The sequence below is a fragment of the Schistocerca gregaria genome, chromosome 7 (genome assembly GCF_023897955.1).
Source record: "Schistocerca gregaria isolate iqSchGreg1 chromosome 7, iqSchGreg1.2, whole genome shotgun sequence".
In the NCBI taxonomy this organism is placed as follows: Eukaryota; Metazoa; Arthropoda; class Insecta; order Orthoptera; family Acrididae; genus Schistocerca; species Schistocerca gregaria.
This window is the reverse complement of record NC_064926.1, coordinates 462,240,685-462,259,413: the sequence shown is the minus strand read 5'-3', so window position 1 is coordinate 462,259,413 and position 18,729 is coordinate 462,240,685.

Sequence of the window (18,729 nt, the reverse complement as noted above, 5' to 3'; positions counted from 1 at the left end):
CACATAAATGAGCACTGGCTCGCACAAGCTGAATCTATGTCATTCATTCCTGAAGAATGTGAGCTAGCAAGTATTTCCTATAAGATTAAAACCACCCATAGATGAGTAGCTATTTTTGTAAATAATGTGCTTAGCATTAGCTATGACAGACTAAAAATATATTTTTTTCTGGAGAGGAAGTTTTTGCAATTGCAATTGTATTTTTTTCTCTATTAAGCTAATACTTGTCTCTGTCTGCAATAACCCACAATCTAATGTTACTGTGTTTGCTGAACATGTAGAGAGTCTCACTAATTACCTGGAAATGAAATATGGCGATATCAAGCTTGTTTCTATTGGAGACACCAAAAAATATTGACATTAGGGGTAAAACTCAAACTGTGACCAGATTTTTGAACTATTTATGAGCTATAAATTTGTATTGTGTTAATGAACATTCAACAAGACAACATTATGGTGCAATTTATCATTGTTAGTTTGTATTTCATTGGCACAATAAATAAACCAAGAAAAGTTGTAGATCAGAAATTATAAAACAGAAACAAATGTCAAATGGCAACTGCATTCAGCAATCCCCATATACATCTACATTCATACTCTGCAGACCTCCGCAAAATGCAAGGCAGAGGGTACAGCACATTGTACCAATTATTAGTTTCTTCCCGTTCCATTAACATATGGAGTGTGGGAAGAATGAATGTTTGAATCCCTCTGCATACCGTAATTATTCTAATCTTGTCCTTATGATCCTTATCTCAATGATATGTATGTTGTTGCAGTATATTCCTAGAGTCATCATTTAAAGCCAGTTCTTAAAACTTTGCTAGTAGACTTTCTCAGGATAGTTTATGTCTATCTTCAGAAGTCAGTCAGTTCAGGTCCTTCAGTATCACTGTATAACTCCTCCGTGGCTCAGACAAACCTGTGATGATTAGTGCTGCTCCTTCTCTGCATAGTTCAGCATTTGCTATTAGTCCTATTTGGTATGGGTCCCACACACTTGAACCATATAGGATGTACATAAAGTCCAGGAACACTTTCAATTATTTATTGCACAAGAACTAAACATTGTACAGATGTCATACAAATTGCATTTTGAAGAGAACTCTGAAAGTTTTTTTTTTTTCAAACATTTGATATGCGAACTATGGGTGACCTAGTAGATGTCAATCTAATTCTTGCAATACCTGTCCCAGCGTGGCATCATCAACTGTGCCAGTTGCTTCCCGTTTTCTCTCCCAGAGCTCTGCTACATCACATGGTAGAGGCAGTACATACACCAGATCGGGGCGGCCATTTTACAAAACAGCTATCCCCTTCTGTAGCACGGCCAATCCATCATTGTGGCAGCTCCGTGTTCAGGTACCCATGAACTTCACGATGAAAATAGGGTGGAGCCCCATCCTGCTGAAAGGTGAACGGAGAGTCCAATTGCATTTGAGGCATCAGCCATTGCTGCAACATCTCCTAGTAGGAATATCCAGTGACAATACTCTCATTCAAGAAGAATGGTCTGTACAGTTTTCGGCTTGACAAGGCACAAAAAACATGTACCTTTGGGGAATCACGCTCAGATTCAATGCATCCGTGTGGATGCTTTGCACCCCAAATTCGACAATTACGCCTGTTCACTTTCCCATTAGTGTGAAAAGTGGCTTTGTCACTAAAAATGAAGCGATCAGTGGTGCCATGCCCATCCTCATTCAATTGTTGCAACTGCAAATAAAACTCAAAACGCTTGTCTTTGTCATCGTCATTGAGCTTCTGCACTAGCTCCAATTTGAATGGTTTCATAGACAGCTTCTGTCGCAGGACTTTCCACACTGTCATTGGAGCCATTTCGAGTTCACGAGATGTATGACACACTGATTTCTTTGGACTGCTTATGAATGTCTCTCTTGCGTGCCCCGCATTCACTTCACTACCACTGGGACGTCTGCTTCTTTTTGCCGGGCACAAGCAGCCCGTCATAAGGAATTTGTTGTGCCAGTGGTAAATGGTCTACCTGATGGCTACTTACCATACTTGGTCCTAAAAATCCATTGAACAGCTGTAGCACACTTGTTTCCCTTTCATTGAACTCACTCGCTCCGCACCTGAACTCGCCATGTTTGTGACTAGCGCTGACCAACAGCAAATTAGCAAACTACGTTGTGGCAGTATACATTGCGGGGGAGAGGGGGGGGGGGGGGAGTGAGTGGAAAAAAAAAACTATCAGAGTTTCTTTTCAAAATGACATATGTATGATACCTGTACAGTGTTTGGTTCTTGTGCAATGAATAATTGAAAGTGATCTCAGACTTTATGTACACCCTGTATTATGGAATGAGTCACATGAGTGATTTTTAAGCAATCTCCTTTGTAGAGTGATTGCATTTCCCCAGTATTTTACCAATAACTGAAGTCTACCACCTGCTTCACCTACAACTGAGCCTGTTTGACCATTCCATTGCAATGTTGTAGCCATAGGATACTGTGTGTTTTTCGTTTAGTGAAATGCACAGTTCTATATTTCTGAACATTTAAAGCAAGTTGCCTATTTCTGCACCACTTTGAAATTTTATGAAGATCTGACTGAATATTTTTGCAGCTTCTTTCAGGTAGTACTTCATTATAGATAACTGCAGCACCTGCATAAGCCTGATGTTTCTATTAATATTGTCCACAACATCATTAATATACAACGTGAACAGCAAGGGTTCCAACACACTTCCCTGGGGCACACCTAAAGTTACTTCTACATCTGACAATAATGTTCTGTCCGAGGCAACATGCTGTGTCCTCCCTAAAAAATGTTCTCAGTCCAGTCACAAATTTCACTTTATACTGCATATGATCATACTTTTGGCAATATTGTAGGTGTGGTACTGGTCAAATGCTTTTCCGAAATCAAGAAGTACTGCACCTGCCTAATTGCCTTCATCCAAAGCTTTCAGTGTCTCAAGTGAGAAAAGTGCAGGTTGGGTTTCACAGGATTGATTTTGTCAGAATCCATGCTGACTGATATGGAGGAGGCCATTCTGTTCAAGATCCTCATCATGTTTGTGCTTAGAATGTGTTCTATTCTGCTACCCTTCTTGCAGATGGCTGCTAGCAGTGCTCTCTTCCAACTACTGGGATGTTTGTTTGTTTGAGGGATGTATCATAGATTATGATTAGAAGAGGGGCTAACCCAGCAGCTGCAATTTGAATATAAAATCTGACAGGGACTCCATCTGGTCCTGAAATTTTGTTCAGTTTTAACATTCTAGCTGCTTCTCAGCACCACTGACACTAATCCTGATTTCAGTCACCTTTTCAGCGGCACTTGGATAAAACTGGGGCAGTACTCCAGGGTTTTCCTTTGTAAAGTATTGACATGTCATGATATGACTGTAGATACTGTAATAAATATGTTCAATGACACGACATCTTTTACATACGACCAGAATTTCTTTGGATTTTGTGAAAGATCATTTGACAGTATTCTGCTATGGTGCTCACTGAAGGCTTCTCACATTGTCCATCTTGACAACCAAATGTGTTTCATTCAGCTTCTCTCTATTTATAGTCCTGTGCTTTGTTATACACCTATTATGCAGTAGTCTCTGTTTCTTTAGATGTTTCTTTACTGTGTGTGTGTATATATACCATGGAGGGCCCCTCCCATTATGAAGTGTGCTGTTGTGTACATATCTATCCAGTGCACGATCAAGTGTTGCTTTAGCCATAGTTTCTCTACATGCTCCTGCCCTGTGCTGAAAGTTTCAATTTCCTCATTGAGGTATGACGGTACTACTTTATTATGTGGTTTACTGAACATATATATCTTTCTGCTTGTTTTAGTTGCCCTTTGTAATTTGGTAATCATTTTTGCCACAACTGCAGCATGGTCACTGATACCTGTTTCAATGTGGAATTCCTCAAGATGTTTGGGTGTATTTGCTGCCATTAGATCCAACGTGTTTCCGTCATGAGTGGGGTTCCTAACTATTCTAGGTAGTTTTCTGAGAAGGCATTTAGTAATGTTTCACAGGATGGCTTATCACACCCACCACTAACAAAACTGTAATTTTCCCAATTTATTGTTGAATAATTAAAGTTTCTACCAATGATTAAAGTACAGTTGGATTGCTTACATACAAGTGAACTGAGATTTTCTCTGAAGTTTTCAGTTACATCATGTGATGAATCTAGCAGGCAGTAAATGATCCATTTACCAGTTTATGCCCACCTCTTTATGCTGAGTCTTAGCCAAACAATCTCACATGTAGCTTCATTTTCTGTTTCAGTGGATCTGAGTTTCTTGTCTACTGCAACAAATACACTACCTTCATACCGAGCGAGGTGGTGCAGTGGTTAGACACTGGACTCGCATTCAGGAGGACGATGGTTCAATTCTGTGTCCGGCCATCCTGATTTAGGTTTTCCTTGATTTCCCTAAATTGCTCCAGGCAAATTCCGGGATGGTTTCTTTGAAAGGGCACAGCCGACTTCCTTCCCCGTCGTTCCGTAATCCGATGAGACCGATGACCTCGCTGTCTGGTCTCCTTCCCCAAAGAACCCAACCCAACCAACTACCTTCATTTCCCATAAGTCTATTCTTTTGATGTACATTTAAATTTTTCGATGTATATTTAAATTTTACCCAAAAATTCACTGCTATCAATTTCAGATTTCAACCATCTTGCTGTATCTCTGTACCTCATAAAACCTGCTTGGAGTCATCAAATAGGAACTTGGTAATACTAATAAAACCATTTGTGATACTATCAGTATAACACTTTATGAAATGCATAACTTCTTTATTAATTCTGCTAACAAAGGATACCCAAATCAACATAATGAGAAGTATAAATCAGATATTAATAAACATTTAGAAAAAACCAAAGTTATTCATACAGCACAATGAACTGCAATATTTTATGTTCAAATGGGAGCAAATTACTGTCATTAACGTTGCAGAAGCTATAGCAAAATTGAGCAGCTTAAATCAGAAAACTTGTATGGTTCCTCAAATTTTCATATTAAAAAGGTGGTGGAAATTGCACTACAAGTACTTTCTGTACTAATAAACTGAGTTCGTATTAGTTGTTCTTTTCCAGCTTGCTGAAAAATAATAATAGTTATCCTTCTACATAAAAAAGGAGGCAATCATGTACTGATAACTACCATCCTACTTCTCTTGTACCAATACTTTAAAAATAGTAGTACACTGTGTGTACCAACAAATTTACTAACATGCCACCTGCAATGGAACACTGACAAACACTCAATATTGCTTCAGGGAAAATTGATCTACACTGAAAGCTGTTAAAATGTTGCTTTTACAATACTCAGTGCTTTTGAAGCAAAATCATTTGTTGATGCCCTATTGATTGATCTAAGCAAGCATTTGGCCCTGTGACTCAATGGATTGTAATAGATAAACTTAGGTGCTATGACGTTTGAGATACAGAACTCACCCTGATAGAATTGTATCATGAAAATAAGAAGCAGAAGGTACACTTGAATGGTATGAGCTCTGGATTCCAAAATGTTTCAAGAGGTGTGTCTTAAGGTTCCATACAGGGATAGTTTGTAGTTGATATTAATGGCCTACCTACTGTCATGTCATGTATCTCTGTTCTGCTACCACTTTCTTTGCAACTAGAAATGACATAGACGATCTAAGGGAACAAAGAAAAGCCAGCATAAGAATCTCTAGTAACTGGTTTAAAGTGAATGAATTAAGTGAAAATCAGAATAAAACTGAAAGTGTAATTTTAAGTTGATACAGTACCAACAGTGTGAGTTGGTTAAACTTTTTGGTGTACACTTGGATTCCAGATTAACTGGGAACCCAAAACAAGTCCTGCATGCACTAAATTATCAAGTGCCATATGTCTGATACATAAACTGAGGACACGTGTGAATGAAAACATGATGCCAGTTCCTATTATGCATTTTTTCCGTAGCCACATAACATACTGCATATCGTTTCAAGGCAGCTGCACTCGGGCAAAAAGAGTTTTTATGTGGCAGAAAAAGGCTATCAGATATTTTGTGGATATTTTCGAAAACAGTGTATCTTGTAGGTCACTTTTAAAGAAACTGGATGTTGTGACAGTCCCATCATTATTTATACTTAGCTGTGTAGTCTACAAAAAAGAAAACCAAGAGAGCCACATATTAAGGCAATCATTTAATTGACACAACATACATAACAAAGAAAAGGTTGACCAAACCTTTACAAGACTAAGCAAGACTCAAAAAAGCTTGGAGTAAAGCTGTTCAGTGCACTGCCACCAGAACCATACACTGCCTCTTCTGCATTAAAAATCTTCAGAAATGTTCTACAAAATTGGCTTAAAGAGAAGGCTTTTTATACCACAGAAAAAATTTTTGATTGTGTGAAAGAAGATCTAAGATTTTAACTTATATTCATTGCATGTTTATATGTAAATCTTCATGCTTTCACAGTTTTCTTTATTATTATATGTGCCATTATGCATTACTCAGTTTGAAGAAACTGTTAACACCAGTAGCATGCAAACTGCTCAAAGATGAAATATAAATAAAAGATAAATACCAAACACTGGTGTAACATCATGTATTTATACATCCAAAAGTAAAAGCATCACAGTAAAGTAAATGAGATTCATTTACCTCTTTATTGGCTTCAGTAAAAGTGGTGCACATCTCTGTACTGGGTCCAGGGTTGCTGTATAACTCTGCTTGAAGTCTGCATTTTTCTGTTAAACTATGATGTTTATTGACCTCTCCATGTTACATAAGCACGTTTTCCATAATGTCACAGTTTTGACACCCAAATCCATAAATCATTGGCAAATTGACCTTGATAAGACTACAAACATCTGGTAATTGATGATTTATTCATATTATCTGATATTCACTCGTGGTTTTGACTACTTTGTTATTGGTTCTTAACCACATTAAGGTTTTTTTAAAAAATATTTTTCATCCTTCATTTGCATTCAATTTGCCTACAGATGCACATGTAGGCCCAATGACTTAATTAATTTCTTGCTTCCCAATTTTTAATGTTGTATAACTTCTCCTTTCTGGGGATTTTATCTTTAAACATTTTTGGATAGTGACTATCAACAGCCGTCAAGTATGTATAAAATGCGTCTTTGACCATCAGCTTCTTTTGTTTTAAACCCAAATATCAATCAGTTTCAGTCACAGACCATCTTCACGGATTAGAATTAAAACAGTTTAAGCCACAACATCACCCCTGTGACCACTTAAATAATGGCCACTTCCCATTTGTAGAGCATGTTATGAATTCCAGTATACAGCACAAGACTTTTAGAAGAAAAAATATTGATAATACATGTAAACAGAGCTGTTTACACTTATTATTAACATGTTTCCTTCTAAACGTCCTGTGTCATGTACTGAATTTGATGACTTTACTTGCTCTACACAAGAGATTTGGCCGATATTTAAGTAATGACACATGTGATGTTGTGGCTTAAACTGTTCTAACCCTAATCCATGAAGATGGTTTGTGACTGAAAATGGTCGATATTTGGGTTTAAAATAAAAGTAGCTGATGGTCAAACATACATTTTATGTGTCTGTTTTTGGCTTTGTTTTAACAGGACCAGTTAATGGGTTCTGTTTCTGAGAGAGGCACTCTCTGGTGGTATCTAATTGTATGCATCTTGTTATACATTTTAACCATATTTTTTACGGGAACTACAGTTCTTTCTGCCTCCGTGCCCCATTCCCTGCACTTTCACCCCATGCTCTGCTGATTATTATTTGTTGACCACTTCGCCTCTTCACAGGGTTGGATTCTGTGTCTATGAACATTGAGGGTGTCTTTGCTAATTTATGTGACATTACTTAAGTACTTTTTAAATGGGTTTATTTTTACTGGCCGCCCTCGATTAATTTTAACAAGGATGTTTTCCAAATACTATTAATGAAGCCAGACCATCTAGGAATAAATGGTGTAGCAAATAACTGGCGTCAGTCATACCTGGCAGATGGGAAACAGAAATTAGTCTTAGATAGGTCAGACAATTTATGTGATATAGTGATTTTATCAGAATGAAGAGACATAAATTGTAAAGTGCCACAGGGATCTATTCTTGGTCCTTTACTGTTTGTGTAATTTATAAATGATTTACCTTATTCAACCATAATACAGTGTAACTGTACCAGCTTTTCAAAGGACATGAACGTAATGGTTAATGGTTATAAATGGGAAAATGTTCAAGAGTCTGGTCTTTCACTAAACCTTAGTAAGACTAATTATATTCAGTTCACCCCAACTGCTAAAATTGAGGAAGAAATGACTTAAATATGCCACACAGGTCATAGAAAGAGTGGAAGTAGCAAAGTTTCTAGGTGTGAAGATTGACTGTAAACTGGTCCCATCACATTTTACATCTTTACAAGAGACAGAGCTCTTCAGTTTTTGCAATGCAAATAATCTCTGACAGTACAAACATAAGCATTGGAAAAGCAGCATACTATGGTTACTTCCATTCTTTGATGGCATATGGAATTATTTTCTGGGAAAATCAACCTCTCGCAAAGAAAATATTCATTGCTCAGAGTGTGTTGTAAGAGTGATGTGTGGTGTAGACCCTAGATGCAGTTGCAGCAGACTATTCCAGAATCTGGAAATTCTTACAACTGCTTCTCAATACATATATTCACTTATGTGTTTCATTAGTAAAAACACTGATTTATACAAATGTAACAGTGAATACCATCAGTACAACACAAGGACGAAACATGATTTCCACACTGAAGGTAAAAATTTGAAGGTTGTGCAGAAGGGTGTACAGTACTCTGGTATAAAGATATTTAATGCTCATCCTCCAGAATTCAAATGTGAAATAGCCTACAAATCTATATTTTAAAAGCTTCTAAGGCAATTTCTTCTAGCCATGTCATTTTACAGTTTGGAAGAGTGCAACACAGTGAGAAACTGTCTTAAAATAAAATATGATGTAGTATCATATAAATTGAACATTAAGCTGTACATTCTTGTCACATATGTAACTCTTTTAGTGTTAACTGCTTATATTTAACTCTCAGGATTATATGACCTTTTCAGATTTTATTTACTATGTTTTATATTTTGAAATCTGTAGGCCTAAGGTTTCTCATTTCATCATATTGTGTTACAGATCATTGTAGTAATTATGTAACTTTCCAATCTTTACTTGTAAACATACTGTATAAGTACTTGTCATTGACAATGTAAAAATTGACACACACTACATCCATGTGAAATTCTCACAGTTGGATCCACGGCGTAAGAAATAAATACCTAAATAAAATAATATATTTCAGATTTAAATTAGTGACTGTTTCATCAGATTGTTTATTCAGTTAAAGATTTTTTTCAGACAGATAGTTAGTGATAAAAATTGGAACATTTGTAATTATTGAGTTTAAAATTTGGTGTTCAAAAGCTAGAGAGATTCAAAGGCATCCATAGAAACAGTTAATATAATTTGAAAGTGGAAACAAGTTCCAATCTTACTGGAGTCTGAATGGTATTGTAAACTTTGCTTGTTGACAAAAAGGTTCCTTTACACTAGGTTCTACTATAAGATGCATGCATGGGCATTACAATTCCCATCATAGATAAAAACTACTCAGATTGTGGTACGACAGAACGAATTCTACCAGATCATGTAGGCTTACAGCTCACTGTTGAAACTGTTTGTTATAGTATACAGCATCCTATGTTAAGGAGACCAGAATGTTAAAAGCAAATCACATTATATACACTCCTGGAAATGGAAAAAAGAACAGATTGACACCGGTGTGTCAGACCCACCATACTTGCTCCGGACACTGCGAGAGGGCTGTACAAACAATGATCACACGCACGGCACAGCGGACACACCAGGAACCGCGGTGTTGGCCGTCGAACGGCGCTAGCTGCGCAGCATTTGTGCACCGCCGCCATCAGTGTCAGGCAGTTTGCCGTGGCATACAGAGCTCCATCGCAGTCTTTAACACTGTTAGCATGCTGCGTCAGCGTGGACGTGAACCGTATGTGCAGTTGACGGACTTCGAGCGAGGGCGTATAGTGGGCATGCGGGAGGCCGGGTGGACGTACCGCCGAACTGCTCAACACGTGGGGCGTGAGGTCTCCACAGTACATCGATGTTGTCGCCAGTGGTCGGCGGAAGGTGCACGTGCCCGTCGACCTGCGACCGGAATGCAGCGACGCATGGATGCACGCCAAGACCGTAGGATCTTACGCAGTGCCGTAGGGGACTGCACCGCCACTTCCCAGCAAATTAGGGACACTGTTGCTCTTGGGGTATCGGCGAGGACCATTCGCAACCGTCTCCATGAAGCTGGGCTACGGTCCCGCACACCGTTAGGCCGTCTTCCGCTCACGCCCCAACATCATGCAGCCCGCCTCCAGTGGTGTCGCGACAGGCATGAATGGAGGGACGATTGGAGACATGTCGTCTTCAGCGATGAGAGTCGCTTCTGCCTTGGTGCCAATGATGGTCGTATGCGTGTTTGGCGCCGTGCAGGTGAGCGCCATAATCAGGACTGCATACGACCGAGGCACACAGGGCCAACACCCGGCATCATGGTGTGGGGAGCGATCTCCTACACTGGCCGTACACCTCTGGTGATTGTCGAGGGGACACTGAATAGTGCACAGTACATCCAAACCGGTCATCGAACCCATCGTTCTACCATTCCTAGACCGGCAAGGGAACTTGCTGTTCCAACAGGACAATGAACGTCCGCATGTATCCCGTGCCACCCAACATGCTCTAGAAGGTGTAAGTCAACTACCCTGGCCAGCAAGATCTCCGGATCTGTCCCTCATTGAGCATTTTTGGGACTGGATGAAGCGTCGTCTCCCGCGGTCTGCACATTTAGCACGAACGCTGGTCCAACTGAGGCACCAGGTGGAAATGGCATGGCAAGCCGTTCCACAGGACTACATCCGGCATCTCTAAGATCGTCTCCATGGGAGAATAGCAGCATGCATTGCTGCGAAAGGTGGATATACACTGTACTAGTGCCGACATTGTGCATGCTTTGTTGCCTGTGTCTATGTGCCTGTGGTTCTGTCAGTGTGATCATGTGATGTACCTGACCTCAGGAATGTGTCAATAAAGTTTCCCCTTCCTGGGACAATGAATTCACGGTGTTCTTATTTCAATTTCCAGGAGTGTATGTAAGGGATGAGTTGTCCAAAGTTGATTTTGAAAGTCTGAGTAACTCTGAAAACATTCACAGTCCCTTCGATTTGTTTATTGATACTCCACTAACTTTCTCAGCAAATGTTGCCTACAAATAAATACAACGGTCAGAACAGAGTTTGTACAAAGCAGACAGCCTAAACTAATCATTCAAAGGTTTTAGAGACCTTAGCCACATTTGGGCATTGAAATATATCAACGGTAATAAGCAAAAATTTGTGCTGGACCAGTACCTGAACCCAGATTTTGTGCTTTACGTGAGCAATTACTTCAGCTTCCTCAGTCATCTGAGAACACTTTCCTTCTAACCTAAATTTCCAGCCTGTTATGCAAAGCATCCTGGAAAGTAGTAAACTCAATACCTTGTAACAGTACCATGAACAGGACTCCAGTCTTGCCTGAGGTGTTAACTAATTTATTTATAGGAAAAAAAAAGAACAGACTAATGTTAAAGCTAAAGCAAACTGTTCCATGCGTAAGACTACCAACACTGCTGGCCAACATGCTGAAAAACTGATATTTCTGAGTCTGTCTTCATTACAAAACGAGCAAGTCATATGAACTTATGAATGGCCTACCACATGGATCTGTCCTGGCCCCACTATTGTTCAACTTGTGCATAAGTGACATGCCACAAAATATATGTAAGAAGTTCTGCTACGCTGATGATACCGTCATTGCATATCAAAGCAAGCACCTAGAGGAGGGAGAAAATGTGCTCACACAAGACCTTAGAGTACTTGATGACTATTAGAGGAATTGGAGATTGTACCCTAGCCCTACAAAAACTGAAGTGACAGCTTTCCATCTCAACAACCAATTAGTAAACTAGCCACTAAATGCCACTATCTGTAACAAATCAGTTAAAAACAACCCTCATCCTAAGTATATTGCATTCACACTGGACCGATAACTTACATACAGGACTCGCCTCACATCACTAGCAGAAAAGTTAAAGACCGGGAACAACATTATCCGGAAACTAGCTGGAACTTCCTGGGGTGCACAAGCTTACACTCTCCATACAGCAACCTTATCCCTCATATATCCTGTGGCTGAAAACTTGCGCACCTGTCTGGTATGGGAGTGTGTATGCCACTCAGGTTGATGTCCAGCGGAATGACACAGTGAGAATTGTAACAGGCACCCTGAGGTCAGCCCCACTACCTTGGCTGTTTGCTCTCAGTAGCATCACCGTAACACATTTGAGGTGACAAGAAGCAGCAGCCCGTGAACAGAAAAAGATTAATAACGTAAAGCTTTCCCAAAGGCTACCCGCCCAGGCAATACTGGTCAGTCCACCCTGCACATGTCTCAAATCAAGAAAACCATTATGGACAGCTCGAGAACCCGAACCTTTCAATATTGAAGATGTATGGAAGCAGAAATGGCAAAACCACACCAGCATACTTTGCCGTGGCCTCGAAGACCCTACATGCATACCAGGCTTCCAACTACCTAGAAGAACCTGGTGTGTGTTCAACAGAATCCACTGTGGACATGAAAGAATTAAGTTCTTCACGTACAAATTGGGACTCTCAGACTCCCCAATGTGCGACTGTGAAGCAGCAGAACAGTCCATTTAACACATTGTAGAGGAATATTCCAATAGATGTTTTAGTGGAGGCTGGAATGACATAATAAATGCCTCGCCAACAGCACTGGATTGGATAGACTTTCAGGATATTAGTTTGTAATATAATTAGTGACCATAACTCGTATACATTCTTTTTGTTATGTACAAATATTTCTTTTATATTGTGTAAATATCGATGTAAACTGCATGTGTATTTCTATACGATAAATAAATAAATAATAATAATAATGAAAATTATTCAAAAATACCTTGTTCAATCCAGTGCCCATATAATTAAAGGTTTTTATGATGTTAGCCACATTTGGGCATTGAAATGTATCAGTGGTAACTAGTGAAAATTTGTGCTGGATTGGGACCTGAAGATGTTTTAGACAAGTGGTCACCCTAACTGCCTCCACCATCCAAGCACGCTTCCTTTCCAACCTGAATTCTCAGCCTGTTAATCACTATTGATGTAGCAACACCTACCCATATAAGGGGATCACAGGTAGATGTTGCTGTATCGTTAGTGAGTAACAGGCTCAGAATTTGGGTAAGAAATGAAGTGTGCTTGGGTGGCTGCAGCAGCTCACATAAAGTGGGAAATCTAGGTTTGAGCCCTGCTCCAGCACAAGTGTCCAGCTGTTACTGTTAATATATTTAAGTGCCCAAAAGTTGCTAATGTCAAACCTTTGAACTATTCCGAAAGTACTTTGGACACTACAGGCCTACCTGAATTGAAACACATAACTTTCAAGTGGACTCAGGTTAGTCGCTAGATTGTGTATCAAATTGTATCTGAACCAGGTAATTCATGCAGTGAAGTTATCTGTGGCTTCTCAAATTATACCATAAAACATATCACTGATATTATGGTATCTTATCTGACTTACATTATGAACTGTATGTTTCAAACTGAAATATTCCCAGATGTCCACATTTATTTTCACAATTTATAAGAAGGGAAATAGAGTCCTGTTCGTTACCTGTCAGCATCCCTCACTCCTGTAATATCTAAGGTCATAGAACATTGTGTGAAAGAGTAATTAAGCAGCTACTTTGAGGACAATAAGCTAACCGAACATTGTGTGAAAGAGTAATTAAGCAGCTTCTTTGAGGACAATAAGAGAACCTCTTCTTTCTTATATGGTTTTAGGCCTGGTCTTTCCACATGGTTTTAGGCCTGGTCTTTCCACAACAGAAGCTATAAAATCTCTGGTTGCTTATGTTCTGAAATATTTTGGGAGCAGTTTTTTTCCCTGTGCTATGCTTTTTGGTCTGAGCATAGCATTTGACATTATATCTTAGAATATTAGGATACCCTAATAACCAGATTTGAACAATATAATATCAAGGACAATTAACTGTCATTAATCATATTGTATCTGTAAGGTACGAAATATGTTGTCACCTTAAGTAATTATAGATCAGATGCCATACCTGTTACTACAGGTGTCCCACAACATTCTGTTCTTTGCCCTTTTCTTTTGCTAGTATAGAACAGTAACCCCCAAATTTTTTATGTGAAAATTCTTAAAGTAAAACAACATTTATTTTGATTGTACATCTTTATATGTAGTGTTCCAGCTCTCAGCTGATATACATCTACACAATGGCAAGTCAAGTGCGTACCTTTTTTGTGTGTTTTCCTCATAGTGTATTTATTAAATTTCGTGGAAGATTCTCAGTTTAAGAGGTATAATCTCATTTATGCATCAGTGTCCATTGGAGACACATCAGGAGGGTAGCAAGTTACATATCTAGGATTGTCTTTTTTTAGTTTGTCATGCAAGGATAGTTAGGACATTTGCATACTGTATGTGGACACAGGAGGAGCTGGCTGCAGTTTGTGAAGAGTTGAATGTGCTTTTGGCTACAGTCATCATCTTCAGGCTGTTGTCTTGGAGTGTAGTGGTGGCAGAGAATCTGGCTGTTCACATGGGACACTGCAGGTGTCACTTGTTTTGTCATTTGGCTTTGCTTCTGAGGTACCTCCTAGTGCACCCAACATGGTGGATCCGTCTTCACAGCAGGGTGAGTGGTGGGTGGTAACACATTCATGTTGCTCAAGGCAGAGGGCCAATGTGGAGACTGGTTGCACGGCCTTGCCCATTCCCCTGTGAGCGGAGAGGTTGCTACTCCTTCTGCAAGGTCCGAGCAGACACACGTAAGGAAGGGTTTATTGGTTATTGGGAGCTCCAGTGTTAGATGCATTATGGAGCCTCTTAGGCAGATATAGTGTTCAGGGCTGGAAAGAAAGCGAATGTGCACTCAGTATGACTGTCGGATGGCCTGGCTATTGAGCATGAAGGGTGCATTCATCTGCATGTTGAGGCTCACATCGGCACCAATGATGCCTGTCACACGAGTTCTGAGGTGATCCTCAGTTTGTACAGGTGACAGCCATAGGTGGGGAAGACAGCTGGCCTCATGCACAGGATGCAAGTGGAGCTCACCGTTTGCAGTATTGTTCCGAGTTGATTGGGCTCCTTTAGTTTGGAGCTGAGTGGAGGGTCTCAACCAAAGGCTTCGTCGACTCTGTGATGGTATTGGCTGCAGATTTCTAGACCTGTGTTATCGTGTGGGGATTTGTAGGATTCCTCTTGATAGGTACTTGTGGAGTGCACATTTTTTTTTTTTTTTTTTTTTTTTTTTTAAGGCTAGACAATAGTTTGAGGCTCCCTGATGAACACTCACCAGTCAGTATGGAGCAAGGGCGTCAAACAGCATTCAGAATAAAGACACTTTGTCTGTCACAATTTTATCAGTAAACTCTCGAGGTATTTGTAGTAAAGTTCCCAAATCTTCTGCCCTCCAGGGAAATTCTCATGCTCAAATTATGCTTGGGATCAAGAGCTGCTGCAACCCAAAGTGGAAAACTCTGAGATATTTAGTGAGTCATGGGACGTATATTGGCCATACAAAGGGGGGGAGTGTTCATTGCACTTGACAAAATTATTATCTCTATTGAGGCCATAGATGAGTGTGACAGTGAAGTCATCTGGTTGTGTATAACAAGTGTAGGTGAAACCAAGTTAATTGTTAGATTTTTTACCAGCTGCCTGATTTGACTGTGACAGCTCTAGAGTCATTAAAAGAAAGTCTGTGGTCAGTAGTGTGTAAATACCCAGATCATGCAATACTACTTGGAGGCAATTTTAACCTGCCGAGTCATGCGAAATACTTTTGAACACATTTTCTAAAAATTGTTTTGAGCAACTAGCTCAGCAACCCACACACAATGGAAATACACTCCTGGAAATTGAAATAAGAACACCGTGAATTCATTGTCCCAGGAAGGGGAAACTTTATTGACACATTCCTGGGGTCAGACACATCACATGATCACACTGACAGAACCACAGGCACATAGACACAGGCAACAGAACATGCACAATGTCGGCACTAGTACAGTGTATATCCACCTTTCGCAGCAATGCAGGCTCCTATTCTCCCATGGAGACGATCGTAGAGATGCCGGATGTAGTCCTGTGGAACGGCTTGCCATGCCATTTCCACCTGGTGCCTCAGTTGGACCAGTGTTCGTGCTGGACGTGCAGACCGCATGAGACGACGCTTCATCCAGTCCCAAACATGCTCAATGGGGGACAGATCCGGAGATCTTGCTGGCCAGGGTAGTTGACTTACACCTTCTAGAGCACGTTGGGTGGCACGGGATACATGCGGACGTGCATTGTCCTGTTGGAACAGCAAGTTCTCTTGCCGGTCTAGGAATGGTAGAACGATGGGTTTGATGACGGTTTGGATGTACTGTGCACTATTCAGTGTCCCCTCGACGATCACCAGAGGTGTACGGCCAGTGTAGGAGGTCGCTCCCCACACCATGATGCCGGGTGTTGGCCCTGTGTGCCTCGGTCGTATGCAGTCCTGATTGTGGCGCTCACCTGCACGGCGCCAAACATGCATACGACCATCATTGGCACCAAGGCAGAAGCGACTCTCATCGCTGAAGACGACACGTCTCCATTCGTCCCTCCATTCACCCCTGTCGCGCCGCTGCTGGAGGCGGGCTGCATGATGTTGAGCCGTGAGCGGAAGATAGCCTAACGGTGTGCGGGACCGTAGCCCAGCTTCATGGAGGCGGTTGCGAATGGTCCTCGCCGATACCCCAAGAGCAACAGTGTCCCTAATTTGCTGGGAAGTGGCGGTGCGGTCCCCTACGGCACTGCGTAAGATCCTACGGTCTTGGCGTGCATCCGTACGTCGCTGCGGTCCAGTCCCAGGTCGACGGGCATGTGCACCTTCCGCCGACCACTGGCGACAACATCGATGTACTGTGGAGACCTGACGCCCCACGTGTTGAGCAATTCGGCGGTATGTCCACCTGGCCTCCCGCATGCCCACTATACGCCCTCGCTCAAAGTCCGTCAACTGCACATACGGTTCACGTCCACGCTGTCGCGGCATGCTACCAGTGTTAAAGACTGCGATGGAGCTCTGTATGCCACGGCAAACTGGCTGACACTGACGGCGGCGGTGCACAAATGCTGCGCAGCTAGCGCCATTCAACGGACAACACCGCGGTTCCTGGTGTGTCCGCTGTGCCGTGCGTGTGATCATTGCTTGTACAGCCCTCTCGCAGTGTCCGGAGCAAGTATGGTGGGTCTGACACACCGGTGTCAATCTGTTCTTTTTTCCATTTCCAGGAGTGTATTTTAGATCTTGTAGCTCCAAATAGGATGGACCTTATCGACGGTGTCAGTATAGAAATGGGGATTAGCAATCATGATGTCATTATAGCAACTATGTTTATGAAAGTTAATAAATCAGTCAAGAAATCTAGGAGAGTGTTTCTGCTAGATTGAACAGTCATTAACATGTCACTTAGACAGTGAATTTGCATCATTTAGTTCTACTAAGATGTATGTAGAAGAATCATGGGCAAAGTTTAACAACGAAGTTCAGTGGATGCTGAGGAAGCAGAGGCTGTTGCACCCTTGGTCCAGAGGGGAACACATAAATGACAACAAGTGAAGGTTAGTTCTTTGCAAAGGTTTTATGCATGAGGCATACCACTACCACTGTCACACCTAAGTAAAAAATATGGCAGAGAATCCGAGAAAATTCTGGCCATATCTAAAATTGCTAAGTGGGTCTAAGGCTTCCATTCAGTCCCTTGTTGGTCAGTCTGGTGTGGCAAGTGAATATAGCAAAACAGAAGCAGAGGTTTTAAATTTCACATTCAAGAAATCGTTAAGACAGGAGAATCGTACAAACGTAATGTCATTTTACAAACATACTGTCATTTGACCATCAGACAGACTCCTGTATGTATGACATAATAATAGTAGTGGTACAAATGCCTCTGAGCACTATTGGATTTAACTTCTGAGGTTATCAGTCCTCTAGAACTTAGAACTACTTAAACCTAACTAATGTAAGGACATCACACACAGCCATGCCCGGCCAGATACGAACCTGCGACCGGAGTGGTCGTGCAGTTCCAGACTGTAGTGCCTATAACTGACATAGTAATAAGCATATATGGCATAGAGAAATAACTGTAAGATTTGAAAGCAAGTAAATTATCAGCTCTAGATGGAAGCCCAGTTCGATTTTACAAAGAGTACTCTATGGTGTTGGCCCCTTACCTAGCTTGCTTTTATTGTGAATCTCTCACCCAGTTGAAAATACCATGTGACTGGAAAAATGCGCAGGTGACTCCAGTATATAAGAAGAGTAAAGAACAGACCCACAAAATTACAGACAAACATCTGTAACTTCTGTTTTCTGCAAAATCCTTGAACATTTTCTCAGTTTGAATATAATAAACTTTCTGGAGACCAAGAAGCTTATGTCCATGAATCAGCACATTTTTAGAAAGCATCACTTGTGCAAAACTCAGCTTGCCCTTTTGTCCCATGACATACTGAAAACTATGGATGAAGGCCAACAGACAGATTTATAGATTTTTTGACAGCATTTGACATTGTGATCCAT